At 44.5% G+C, this 13,453-nt stretch overlaps 1 protein-coding gene across 22 annotated transcripts in view; it reads left to right on the top strand.

Annotated features, from left to right (window-relative positions):
- Positions 1-13,453, top strand: part of RBFOX2 (RNA binding fox-1 homolog 2) — a 285,934-nt gene that overhangs the window by 109,431 nt on the left and 163,050 nt on the right. Inside the window, exon 1 of one of the 22 annotated variants that reach the window (XM_053226743.1) lies at positions 1,180-5,399. The exons of the other annotated variants lie outside the window; for them this stretch is intronic. The gene's annotated coding sequence lies outside the window, so the exon portion shown is untranslated. Of the gene's footprint in view, positions 1-1,179; positions 5,400-13,453 lie in introns of those variants that run through there. 22 annotated transcript variants of the gene reach the window in all.

Genomic DNA, 13,453 nt, shown 5'->3' with positions numbered 1-13,453 from the left:
TAAGACTTCTATAAATAACAGTTATTATTTATTGAGTACCTTCTGTGAGCCAGGCATCATATGAATCATTTACTTAGATTTTCCCATTTAACTTTTATCACCACCGCGTGCATTAAATGCATTTGGTAGTGTTTCTCCATTTTGCAGAAGTGGAAACTGAGAGTGAGGCAGAGTCACGTGGTCACACACTGTGATCGGAGCCCAGATTTGTTGCAATTCCCAAACCTGTGCTTCCACGTTATCATTTATCTTCATTCCTTTTCGTGGTGTTACAGGTCATTCGTGAGCCACGGCTGCCCCTGCGGGGGTGGGGGGGTGGGGGGGGTGCGGTATGCGGTGTGTGCTGGGAGGGGTGGGGGAGGTTTACTACCTTTTCAGGGACAGGGAAGCTAGATGTGGAAGGCAGGACGCTAAAGTCCAGACAGAGCGGGAGTGGACTTTAAGACCCCAAGCAGAGCTGCCATCGAGCCCAGTTACCTTGGGAAAGGCGTCAGCCTGTGCAAAAGGAGCAGTTGATAGGAAGGCTCCAGGGCTGGCGTTTGGAAACAAGGGGCGGCCAGAGAGTTAAACCTCCCTCGTTACGGTTCCCTTCCTAAAGGAGGTGGTGATTCTTTTGAGGCGTTTGAGAACAGCTTTATTGCATATAATTTGATACTATGCAGTTCATCCATTTCAAGTGTGCAGTTCGGTGGCATCATAGTTACGTTCACAGAGTAACACAGCCATCACCGAGGTCAATCTTAGAGCACTGTCATCACTCCGAAAAGAAACTGTGTACCCCTAAGCCATCGTGTCCCAATCCCTCTATCCCCCTTACCGCCCCCCGCCCTCCCCCAGCCCTAGGCAACCACTCGTCTCTACTGTCTGTCTCTACAGATGTGCCTTTTCTGGATGTTCCATATAAAATGGATCCCATATAATGTGATCCGATTGTGTCTGGCTTCTTTCCCTTGGCATGTTTCCAGGGTTCCTCCACGATGTGGCATGCATCAGTACCTCGTTCTTTTCTGTTGTTAAGTAATATTCCATTGTGTGGACAGACTACATCTTCTTCGCGTGTTTATGTTGGGAAGGGAAAGGTAAAGAGGAGGGGACAAAAAATAAGACTTCTTCCTCCGGATTTAAAATGGAGAGAATGGGCAACTGCCGCGAAAAACCACCCTGATGCACCCAGATGCGTGGCATCTGCCTCCCGGGTTGTTCGTGGCAGAGCAGCAGCTCGTCTGACCTGGACACGTGCGGCATTCAGGGAGCTCATTGTGTAAATCCTGTGTGTTGGCCGGTGCCGCTGTTCCCCACAATACCTCCCGTGGAACCGGAGCGGCCGTCGCTGATCTGATCTGGGTACATTTCCCTTGGTTGCCGCAGCCCTGGGTCCCCAGAGAGCCCTCTCTGAAGAGCTGCCGGTTTGTTGCGTGCTGGCAACAAGATTATTTCTGACCATACGAGTTGTTCAGTAGAGAGAACACCCATCTTTCAGGCCCTGATCTGTTGGCCAGAAATACTAGCAGCTGCCCCTTCCTGTTTGTCCTTCTGAGCGTCCCGTTTGGAGGGCTCCTCTTGCAAGCAAACGATGTGCCCTTCCAGGTGCCAGGTGACTTGACGGTTGCCCCGTTGCTTTCTTTTGCTCTCTTTCCTGGTTTAATGTCCAAGGAACAGAGAGTCCTGACCTTCATAAAATGAACAATCTGGACCAGGACTGCAAGTCCCCACACCTTCTAGTTTGTGTTCCAGAACGGTTGTGGCTGACTTTCTGCTGGGCCTGAACTTTCAGTCTAGTTGAGAGAACGAATTGTAATCGCGTGTCGCAGTGTCCCGGCTCTTCGGTGGCACGTCTGCCACAATGCCGAGACAGGAATGCGGGGTGGGGGGCATCTGCTTGACCCTCGGGGCCCCCTTGAATGTGAGGGCTGGATGTCGTCCCATCGCCCTGGTTCTGTGGATGGGAAAACCGAGTCTAGGTCGGAGGGTTACCCAAAGCTGTAGTCGTATGTTCTTAGAGCTCTTGCTAGTGGCAGAGCTGGGTCTCTGGGCTGGAGCCTTCGTTGCCAGTTCAGTGCTTTTCCCCAAGTGTGCTCTGTCTCCTGATGGACGTGTGCTGTCGTGACTAAGGAGTGGCCTAGCCCTGCTCCAGTCCATCAGCAACGCGGGCTTTGAGGTGTGCGTGTGCCAGTTGACAGACTGGGCTCGTGAGGATGAAAATTTGTAAGCGGGGAGGGAGCCAGAGCACTGGTTTCTAGGTTTGGTGCCACTGGCTGATGGAACCCAGCCCCTTCTGGCCTTCCCCAGTGCTTGGTTTTCAGTGAGAATTCATGTTTTCGATTAAAAGAGTGTCATTCTTCGAGCGCCCCGTGCCTCTTTGCTAAAAAATGTACGTGCCGCTGCATCAGCGCTACAAGCAGTGATCTTGCAGTGCCTGTCTGAAATTGTGTGCTCATGGCTGCTCCACGCTCGATGCAATTCGTTCCTGGTGTAGTGTGAAGAGAAAAGACCACGATACTTCTCCCCCAGCACATGGCCCCACTCCCCGTCCCCTCACTCTTGGCACACAGAGCTCCAGAATGCACCCCGTTTTCCAGCGCCCCGCCAGCCTCCATGGTCCCAATAGATTTCTTCAACGTGACCCTCACTGCTGGGATCAGACTCAAAAGCAACCCTTTCACGGCGGAACACAAGCCGGGCGGTCCTGCCCTTTCTCCTCATCACGTCCTTTCCATCCTGGTCCTGTCCTCCCCACAGCGTGAACTCCTTCGCGGGGAGAGGTTGTGGCCTTCACTCACTCTCTTCCCCTGGCACCCAGCACATTGCTCAGTAGATGGTCATGAAGTAATCCTTGGCTTTTTCCTGCTGTTTACCAGTCTCCGATCTGAGGGGTAAGGTGCAGGGATGCTAATACACTTGTCAGCTGGCGGTGTTTTTTCTTCAGACAAGTTGTGTTATAGTCCTCGAGAATAATTCATAGTGACAGCTACTGTTTATTGAATGCTTCCTGTGCTAAGTACATGCACACACACACACACACACACACACACACACACCCCTCAGTTCCCCATCATTCTCAGCAGCCTTCCCTTTGAGGTAGGTGTGGAAGCCATATTTGACAGATAAAGAAACCGAGCTTTGGAGAGATTTAGGAGAGTTCCACAGAGCTGGAAAGTAGTGGAACAGGTATTTAAACGCAGGCCTGCCTGACACTGAAGCCTGTGTTTTTAATAACCACGCAGAACCTCCTTGAGTAGTTAATTTGCTGAACATTCCTGTAAAAGAGGGCTGAGTCACTTCTGTTCCCTGGGATTTATAAATGAGACCTCTGTGCTAGCAAAGGGCATTCGTAGCATAGTTTGGATTAAGTTTAGCTTTGGGATTGTAGAGCAGAAACAAAGGGGAGACATAAGGAGCCTCTGCAACTTCCTGAAGCTGATTTGCTTTGGCTCCAGGTTGAGGAATCTTCACCCTTTGGGTCAGGTCATTACTAGTCTACGCAGTTCCTGAGGGATGGGTCTGCCCAGCCATTCTGGGTTATTTTGGATGGGCCTTGGCCTGGTTCCTGCGGCCTCAATGAGGCAGGCTCACGTTTGTCCCTGGACTGACTTCAAGGGCCCCCCGTTTCCATCCTTCAGTAGGAGGCTTTCTCTTTGATTTTACTTTGGTGCACGTCCCCGTCCCCCATGTCAGTTACTGGGACTTAAAATTGAGTTGTTGAGTTGTGGCTGTAGGTAACGACACAGGGAATGCGGTTTTCATTGGCTTTTCAGTGACCAGTCCTGTGGAGTCCCCATAGCATATTGGGGATAGGGGTTGGCTCTCTGATTCTCTGCTCAGAGCTGAAGTATTTTGTGTATTGCCTTGAAATGGGAGAGAAGTTTCTGTGGAATCAAGACTTGTCAGGGTCATAAGATTTTGAGGAGATAGGCCCTTCCTGTGCTCTCCCCTGGGGGAAAGAACGCAGCCAGGATTGAAGGGCATTGCCTCAACCAATTCAGTTAAGTGGCCCCGTCCTGGATTAATAACTTGGGCAGACTTCCCAATGGATTTGGCAAGGTATTGGGTTTCTCTCTCCCCCAACCCTCCCTTCTCTCTGCCCTGCGCATGTGTGCTGACATAATTACTGAGTGGTTGCGTCTCACAATAAGATACCCTTTTTAAAAAGGAAGGGCCTCCTCTTAAAGAGGATGGAGAGAAATTCAGGGGAAGGGATGAGGTTGTGTAGTCTTGTCATGTTTTCGGAATGGCAGACTTTGAGAAAAATGGTAGCAGAGAGGCCAACAGGCTGGTTCCTGTCGCCGTAAGGGCAAGGGGGCAGGCAGGATGGTGGCGGTGTTGATTTCAAGCACCTAGAGCAGAAGCGTTCCTTCCCAAATTGGGGCCAGAGTGATATTAAACTGCCTCTTTGCATTTGCTCGCTCCTCTAGATTGTATTACTAGGAATCTGGTCATTAAAGAACAAGCGCTCTCTTGTTCATGAAGGTCAGAGGTTACAGTCTTCTGAGTTTGGTGGTCAAGTGTTCAGAAATATTTTACAGATTTAGTTGAAAACCTGAGCAGATGCTCCCGCTCTCGTTTCCCCGTGGGGATCGGGTGACATTCCTCCCCCTTTCCTCTTCCCCACCCCTTTGGGAGCCGACCAATCACAGCAAGGAGTGGATTTCAGTGCCTCTCTGGCCTCCTCCCATAGGAGTCTGCCCAGCCCAGGCTCTCTGGAGCCTTGGCCCTGGCCGAGGGCTTAACTCTTGGGTGTCTAAACCATAGGGAGCTGCTGACCTTGCAGTTAGCTTGTTCTCTAGTTCACGTCGACCCTCTGAGCCCATTTAACGTTAAGCCAAGCTTGCTGTGTCCCCATGGGAATGTTCCTAACGAGGCAAGGTGCGATGCATCCAGCTTGCAAAAGCTGATTTTAAGCCTTAGTTCTGCCAGTAACCAGCCGTGTAACCTTGGGAAAGTTCCTTTCCCTACTTGGACTTGAGTCCCTTTCTGCTAAGTTAGATGGAAAGGAAAGGGAGAGGACGGACATTTGTGACATATGCCAGCCGCCGGCGTTTTGCATATGGCTAGCCTGAGGTTTGAGGACAAACAACCTGTATTGCGTGCTTCTTGTGAAGCAGTTTGCTTTCTACAGTTTGCCTTCTGCAGGGCACACGCCATTCATCCGATTTTAGAGAGAAGAGAGGAGGTTAGGGAGGCTGTCCGACTTGCCCAAGGTCAAAGTTGGGAAGGCCCATCTGGCTCCAATGCCCAGGCTTTCTTCCGTTCCACTGGGCTGGCTAAAAAAGCCTGAGAATTCCTTCCAGCATTTTTATTCTCATGCTCTGGAAGCTTTAACTCCTTAGTGGCTTTTAGCCCTGCCCTGTAGAAGACCAAACACTGCTATCTTCCGGTTCACAGCCGTGTCTCTAGAGAAGGTGAGTGACTTAGATGATCCTGCCATCTCCTGAAAGCCACAGAAGAAGATGATTCAGCCATCAGTTTTCCCCTTTCGTACATAGAAACGTTCTCATCCTTTCTGGCCATCATCTCCCACTTTCTGAGCATCCCCCTTACCTCATGTAGGGCAGGTATTTCCTTTCCTGTTTGCTATTGTCAGATAAGTACAGTATGGCTGATTTAAGGGAGGGTGGAATTTGGAAGAGTTAAAACAAAACAAAACAAAGCAAATTCCTTTACTCGAAGCTTTTCTATGACATAGATACTGCAGTATTGGGTTTACCCCTACCCGGAATCCCTGACATCTATCCTCCCTTGTTGGAAGCTCCCCCCCGTGAAGAGCTTTGTTTTTCATGATACCACCTATAAATTCCCCTAGTCATGGGCTCTAATAGGGTCATCTTGCCCAACGGAACACTTTGTGTTTCTCTTCCTGCAGATTTTACTTTGAAATTCACAGAGAAAATAGCTCTCTTTAGGTGAGTTCTTACTGATGTTATGTTGGTACGAATTTAATTTTTTTTTAACGTTTATTTATTGTTGAGAGACAGAGAACACAGCGTGAGCAGGGGAGGGGTAGAGAGAGGGGGAGACACAGAACCCCAACTAGGCTCCAGGCTCTGAGTCATCAGCACAGAGCTTGACGCGGGGCTCGAACTCACAAACTGCGAGATCATGACCTGAGCCGAAGTCAGTTGCCCAACCAACTGAGTCACCCAGGCGCCCCTTTGTTGGTACCAATTTAAAAGCAATTATAACAGTGGCCTTAAAATGTCAGATTTGTCAAGGAGTCCTTTCCATTTTCTGTCTTTTATTGTGGGCTGAGAAAAAAAATGACAATAAGCACATCTATTAACAATTGTAATTTATTTAGCCAGGCACTAACCTACTAGATGTTTTATGTACGTTATTTCTGATTTTCATAATGAATAGCCCTGCATTTACAGATGAAGAAATAGAGGTTGAGAGAGGTTAGGTTAGAGTCCTTGCTCAAGGTCATAGCTCCTGAGTGGTGATTTGGCAATTTGATTCTACTTACAAACCCAAGTTCTTTCTTTAGTATCAGGCTGCCTCCGAAAAATGAGCTTGAGAGTTCATTTAATCATCCATGTCCACGCCTCAGCTCACCCCAGAAAATCTGTATGTCTTCTGTTAAAAAGGGAAGTACCATTTTACGTGATAAAGGTCAGAGTGGAAAACGGCTTTTTAAGAGGAGCATTTCTTGGCCTTTGCCAACTTTTACAATCAGGGAATTTTTAACTGATGTTTATTTTGAGTTATTTTTACTGAAATTTAAATCCATCCGTTGTTGTTATAAGTGAAAATGCTAAATCATGAGCTTTTTCCTGGAGATCCTGGAGAGTTGGGGATTTCACTGTGAATTGGTGGGGGGGCAGGAAGAGGTGGGCATGAGAAGATGAGTGATAAACAGGTAGATGGAAAAAGCAGGTTGAATTTCCTTGGAGTGAGGAAATACTGTCATTTGCCCTGTCATTCGGTGTATCCTGTGTTCACCATGTCTTTGAACGCGTGCGAATGGGGATGAGATCCCCCAGTGGGAGGTGCCTGGGTGTCACCTTCATGGCCGTGTTCTTCTCCCTCCTTTCAGGAATTGCTTGCGATCCAGTGCCACTGCAGTCAGGTTGGCCCTTCCTAAGTTGTGTGCAGTGAGGTTCACATAAGAGAAGTATACTTTACTCCGTGGCCCCTGCCATCCGGATCAGCCTAACAAATATTTCAGCAATGAGTACCGTGTGCCTGTTCTGTGCCAGCCGCCTGGCATGACGCGGATGATCCTGAGATGAATAAGACACGGCTTTTGCCCTTGAGGAGCTCATAATCGAACTTGCGGTCTCGTTCAGGATATGAGACCCATAGACATAAAATTAACAAAAGGCAGTTATATACTTAAGGTTGTAAAAAAAAAAAAAAAGTGAACCAGGGACAACAGATTTTACTGGGGTTCAGAGATCAAAGGGGTGAGGGTTTGCCAGAGCAGTAAAGACAGGGTTTATTTACAGTCTCGTCCAGGGTGTGGGGTGGGGCAGGGGCAGGGGCAGGGTGAGAGGGGGTATGGCTCCTGCCACTGCTAGGGAAAGGAGACCATGAACATGGCTCACTGCATGAGGGTAAGGCGCTTACCCTTCTGAAATCGTTGATGGAGGTCCGGCAGTTAGCATTTTAAGTGGGGATGTGTAGATGCAGGCAGCTGATGTGAAACAACATCAACAGCAGCTTGGGCCCTGAAGGAGACAGTCTTTAGGAGAAAGTTAATAAATCTCTTACATTTATCGTTTGGTTCCCTGGTTAGCTGTGGTACAACATCCTCCATATTGGAAACCTTGACATTTATTCTTGCTGGCTTTGTAAAAGATGGAAAACTTGAAGCCAAGTCATACACGGATGAAGACCTCTGTGGGCCCACTTGTCAGGAGCGTGGCTCGCTTGTGTGGCAGTGTTCTTGTGGACTAAGTATTTGTTAGGTTCTCTCGCAAACAGCTCACCGGATGAAGAACTCCTTTCTTCCTCGTTTTAGGTTCCTGAAACCCACCTAAACCCCTCCACTGGGAGAAGGCTTAGGGAGAGGAGATTCTTTCCTTCTCCCTTCCCCCTCCCCCCAACCCCATGGTAGCTTAACTTAAGTGCCCTGTGGAGGTGAAGATAAATGTGAGAAACTTCAGGATGAAAAGAACATTAGAGAGGAGAGAAGTCAGGGGAGGTCATATCAGGCTTAAAGTGGAAACTATGTTACAGCCTAAGCAAGGAGCAACTGATAGGTCTATAAATAGGACTTTATCTCCTCATAGAAAATTTTTGGCATGGTTGTAGCTTCCCATGTGGGGGACTTTTATATTTACTAAAAATAAACTGTGTTTCAGAAATGATTAAAGTAAGTCCCACTGAACTCATGTATGTTATTAACAGCATAGTCATGGCCTGAAAATAAGTTTATAGGGCTTGGGATGTACTACCTTTTGGGAGAACTTTGATATGGAAGACATCGCTTAGATCTGGGATGGAATGGTCTGGTTCACTCTAGCATTAGACAGATTACCTTCTCAGGAGATCGTGTTGTTTCGGTGTTTTTATTCTTCCTGCTGGCTCAGAAGACCAGCAAGCCCTCAGTCATACATCAGACTCACAAACAGCCATTAAAAAAGAAGTGTCTCAAACAGGAAAGGTAGAATAGTTCCAATTCCCCAGAGACCATGCTGCTTAATTAAAGCTGCTTGGATATGGCCATTCACGGAGAAGGGTACATAAAAGGGCAGTGCCTCTGGTAGCCCTTCTGGGAACAAAAACCTTCAAGATGTCTGACTTTGTCTCTCACACTCCTGTTATCCTGACTGTAGCCCTTTAAAATGTGCCGCAGATTCTTGGCATCTGTCTGCCTGTCGCCTCATCTCTGACACCCCTGGATGGCTCGTTTGCTGCCCGTGGGTATCTTTGAAACTTAGTAAAAAGCATCTCTTAATTTCGGTCTCCTCTTAGAAGATTCTGAAAAGCGGAAGTCTGGCAAAGAGTAAAATCGCTTCAAGCACGTGTCTCGGAGTTACATGACCATGGAATACTTTTCAAAACAGAATGAATTGAACAACGCAGTGCGACATGACTCCCATACAGTGTCTCCGTGGATTAAAGTAGCCCCCAGAAGCGGTTTCACGGGCGCGTTGATGGCTTCAACAAGTGAATTCATTTGCTTTTTTTCAGACTTCAAGACACATTTTGGAGAAGTTAAATCATTCTTAAGTGTAAAAACGGAAAAGATGAAGCCATTTTTGTTTTAAATATACTGCCTGTGCCTGAGTGCACAGGTTTTAAAAAAAAAAAAAAAATCCTTTTTTGTATCAGGGCACCTCCCCTTCTCTCATACTGCATCCCACCTTTAATGATAAGTTGCTACATACTCTGTAGAAGCTGTATGCATGTATTTAGTCTTTTCTTTTGAGTGAATAAATTGTAGAAGTAAACCATTGCTAGCATCATTTTAAAAATGGCTGGACTACCTCCGGACAGTTTGTGAAACGCTAAAACAGGGTTATATATTTCAAATGTGTCATATTCCCTAACTGCTTTCAACCTTTTACCACCGTTACTCTTTTTTCCCCTTATAACCACTCAACTCCTTCCACACCCCCCCCCCCCACTTTAGAAAAGGAAACTGAGGTTGCTGATCTAGTATTTTCTGCAAAGTAAAAGAGATAAGAAAGTTAGTGAAGGAGGTTTGACAGGGTCACAGAGTTCCTTGGGCTTGAAACCCAGGTTTCTGTTTTAATTGCTTTCATATACTTTTTGTTTTGTGACTGACACTTAACCAGTCAGCTAGTGTAGTGGTAATTGCAATAGTAATGATGAATATAACGCTCTGTTTACAGACTAGTTAGCACAGTCTGTTTTATTTGAGTCTGACAGCATCCCTGTGATGTAGGCATTATTACCTGCTTTTTTCACGTGGTGAAAATGAAGGTGTATATATATATGTATGTAGTATATATGTGTGTGTATATATATATATATAGTATAGTATATATATGTATATATACACATATATATAGTATATATATACACACACATATATATATGTATACACACACACACACTTGACTTTCTTTATATTGGAATTCAGGAGCTGCTACGCTCATACTGTATTTCTATCATTTTGGTTTCTGTCGTATCAAATTTCTATCATTTAGGTTTGTAAATTACAGTAAAATAATTTACTATGGAAAGGCTCACTTAGGATTAAATTCAGCTGCATACAATAGAACCTCCCTCTTCCCCCACCAAGCGGCTAAAACGAGAGTGAGTTTTTATTGTGTTTCAGGAAAAAGAAGTCTGAAAGTAGGTAGTCCAGAGCTGATGTGGTTCTCCATGGTTATCACAGACCCAGGATCCTTACTGTTCTTTGCTTTTCTGTCTGTAGGATGTGGCCCAGATGGTTGCTACAGCTCCACCCATGATTCCTCCCCTGCTTAAGAAGACTTTCAGGAAGTCTCCTATAACATTTCTACTAATATTTCATTGGCTAGAACTTAAGTCTTATGGCTGCACCTTACTGCAAGGGAGGTTGGGAGATACAGTTTTTTTGTTTTGTTTCGTTTTGTAAGGTGTGTAGGGTAATGTCCTAGAATGAAAACCAAGTTTTGTTACTAAGGTAGAATGAAAGAAAAAATATTGGGAAGTCACCAGCATTCTCCCCTCAGGGACTATCAAAGTGACCTGACCTTGCCTCCCATGTGGTACAGAAGACCATTCTGTAGCTTTCCTGGGAGGTTTTCAACCAATCTTTGCTGGATTATCTAGTAAGATGTTTTTATTCTTGAAAAGTGTACATCTTTAATGCAAGCATTTTTTTTTTTCAAAAGTTAATATGAGGTCATGGTAAGGATCGTTGCACTTTCTGTAACAGTTCAACTTTGAGTTTTTTGAAATCAATTCACTAATTGAGATTTCAAATAGTAGAGAGTAAGCTTTTTAGTAAGAATAAAATATGTTAAAGTGCCCTAGTTAACTAGTTAAATATAAGTTAACTAGTTAAATACAAGTTGTCTAGGCCTTCAGTTTAAAAAAAATTTTTTTTTAATGCTTATTTATTTTTGAGAGACAGAGCGTGAGCAGGGGAGGGGCAGAGACAGAGAGAGGGAGACACAGAATCCAAAGCAGGCTCCAGGCTGTGAGCCTGACATGTGGCTCGAACCCACGAACCGTGAGATCATAACCTGAGCTGAAGTCGGATACTTAACCGACTGAGCCACTCAGGTGCCCTTTTTTAAAAAAAATTTTTTTTTTTTTTTTTTTTTTTTTAGTGTTTTAGCCCTTCAGTTTTTTGAAGCCTGGGTAAGCCACTAGATTATAGGTTTCTTGGGGATAGAGAACTTACTTTAAAAAAAACAACAAACTTAGGTGACAGTACATGTATATGGCTTAATATTCATAAGGTACAAAACAGTCGTATAGTGAAAAGTTGCTTTCCGATTCTGGTTTTGAGCCCTCCCAGTGCCTTTCGCCTTGAGACAATAGGCATTTTACCATTTTGTGTATATTTCCTCATCGCACCCTCCCCCTCATGATAATGTGCTATACATTATTCTGAACGTTTCTTTTATCACTTAAAAATATATAGTAGAGTATTCCAAGAACTTTCTCTACCCCCTGCCAAAGCTATATAGTGTTCTTTTGTATGGAGGAACCATAATTCCTTGAACAGAAGGATCTTGTCTTTTTCTCGTATCTGTCCCTGCTCTGTAAACAACATTTGTTCATATTGATTTAACTGAACATTCGTTCATGTTGGTTGAACTGAATTGAAAATTTGACCATACAGAATATTTTAGGAATGAGTTATTTTTGGTGGTGGTGTATTCCAGCTCGCTCAGAGGATTTTCCCTTCTCTAAAAACCAAGATGTTTAAGATTTCGTTATTTTGGAAATAAATCCTTGCAAAGTGTATTATATAACTATATAATTTATTTCTTTTTCATAGTATAATAGTAGACACTTTGTTAATGGTTTTAACACAGTTGTCAACATCAATTATAGTTTATGACTGAAAGGATGGTATTTCAGGAACATTTACTGGTTTGGCCTTACTCTATGGCCCCATTTTGACATCTGTATGCATTTTAATACCTTACCTGCTTTTTAGATTTTTTTTCTCTTGGTCTCTCTGGTTCCTGATGTGGCTGCCTCTAACATAATGTTCCCCTTTCCCCTGGTACTCGGTCCTTACTGCTTCCTAGTTCCTTTTTCCTAATTTGCCTTTTAAATTTTCAGTGGGCAAGTAGCCAGGTAACCAGGACAGAAATGTATTTCTAAAATAAAAATAAATAGATTCTGAGAGAAGGCCTGGTGGAGTTTCCCTGCCTGCTGATGAAAGTACATGAACATCTTGGTATTTGGGTACTTGGAAGACCTTTTGCTTCCTAGTTACCATGTTCTAGAACAGCTCTGTCCAATAGAACTTTCTGTGACAATGGAAATGTTTTTTATCTGTTCTGTCCACTAGCCTCATGTGGTTCTTGAGCCCTTGAAATGTGGCTAGTGTTGACTGAGGAATTAAAAATTCAATGTTAACTAGTTGAATTAAATTCAAATAGTGACTAGAGCTTACTGTGTTGGATGCATGTTTTATTTATTTATTTATTTATTTATTTATTTATTTATTTATTTATTAAAATATTTTTTAAGGTTTATTTATTTCTGAGACAGAGATGGAGCACGAGTGGGGGAGGGGCAGAGAGAGAGGGAGACACAGAATCCAAAGCAGGCTCCAGGCTCCGAGCTGTCAGCACAGAGCCTGACGCTGGGCTCGAACTCACAGACCGTGAGATCATGACCTGAGCTGAGGTCAGTCGCTCAACCCACTGAGCCACCCAGGTGCCCCTGGATGCATGATTTTAGACTCTGGATAATTCTGTACAGCAAGCTTGATTGTAGTGGAGCTTGGATTGGGATGCTATTTTACTGTGCTTAGCAGAACACATTTATAGTATTGGAAAGGAGGCAGTTTGGAAAGTTGGTGTTCAGTTTAGCTTAAAGTAAATGGATTGGAGCTGCTTTTTCATACCAGTATTATGTTTATTGCAAACTACTCTTCTAAAGCCATTGGTGCAGGCATGTATTTATGGTTTGTAGCTATCACAAAACTTTGAGCCCTTTTGGTTACTAGGGCAAAATGAGTAGCGCTCTAATTTTATTTATAGGACTTGGTTAGCTGCCTGAGTGCCAGAAACTCCTACAAATAACTTTGACCTTCCTTAATAAAAAGTCAAGGGATAAAATGTTCCATAGTAGAAGATCTCAGTTGTATGTGGTATGTATAAAATACTGCTTTTTAATAGAGAAGTTGAAAGCAAATAAGAAACCAAAGGAATGAATAAATGATAGATTTTGATATCTGGTAGGAGGAAAATAAAACGAGCACAGTAGTAGAGAGCAGGGGCTTGGGCGAAGGATCTCCAACTGGAGAGAGTGGTCTGGAGAGTTTTTTTATTTGAGGAGGTGTTTTTAAGTTGAGATCTGAAAAATAAGA

Source organism: Acinonyx jubatus, chromosome B4, assembly GCF_027475565.1.
Source record: "Acinonyx jubatus isolate Ajub_Pintada_27869175 chromosome B4, VMU_Ajub_asm_v1.0, whole genome shotgun sequence".
NCBI classification, from domain to species: Eukaryota; Metazoa; Chordata; class Mammalia; order Carnivora; family Felidae; genus Acinonyx; species Acinonyx jubatus.
The sequence above is the reverse complement of the archived record's forward strand: the minus strand, read 5'-3'. Positions and strand labels throughout refer to the sequence as shown.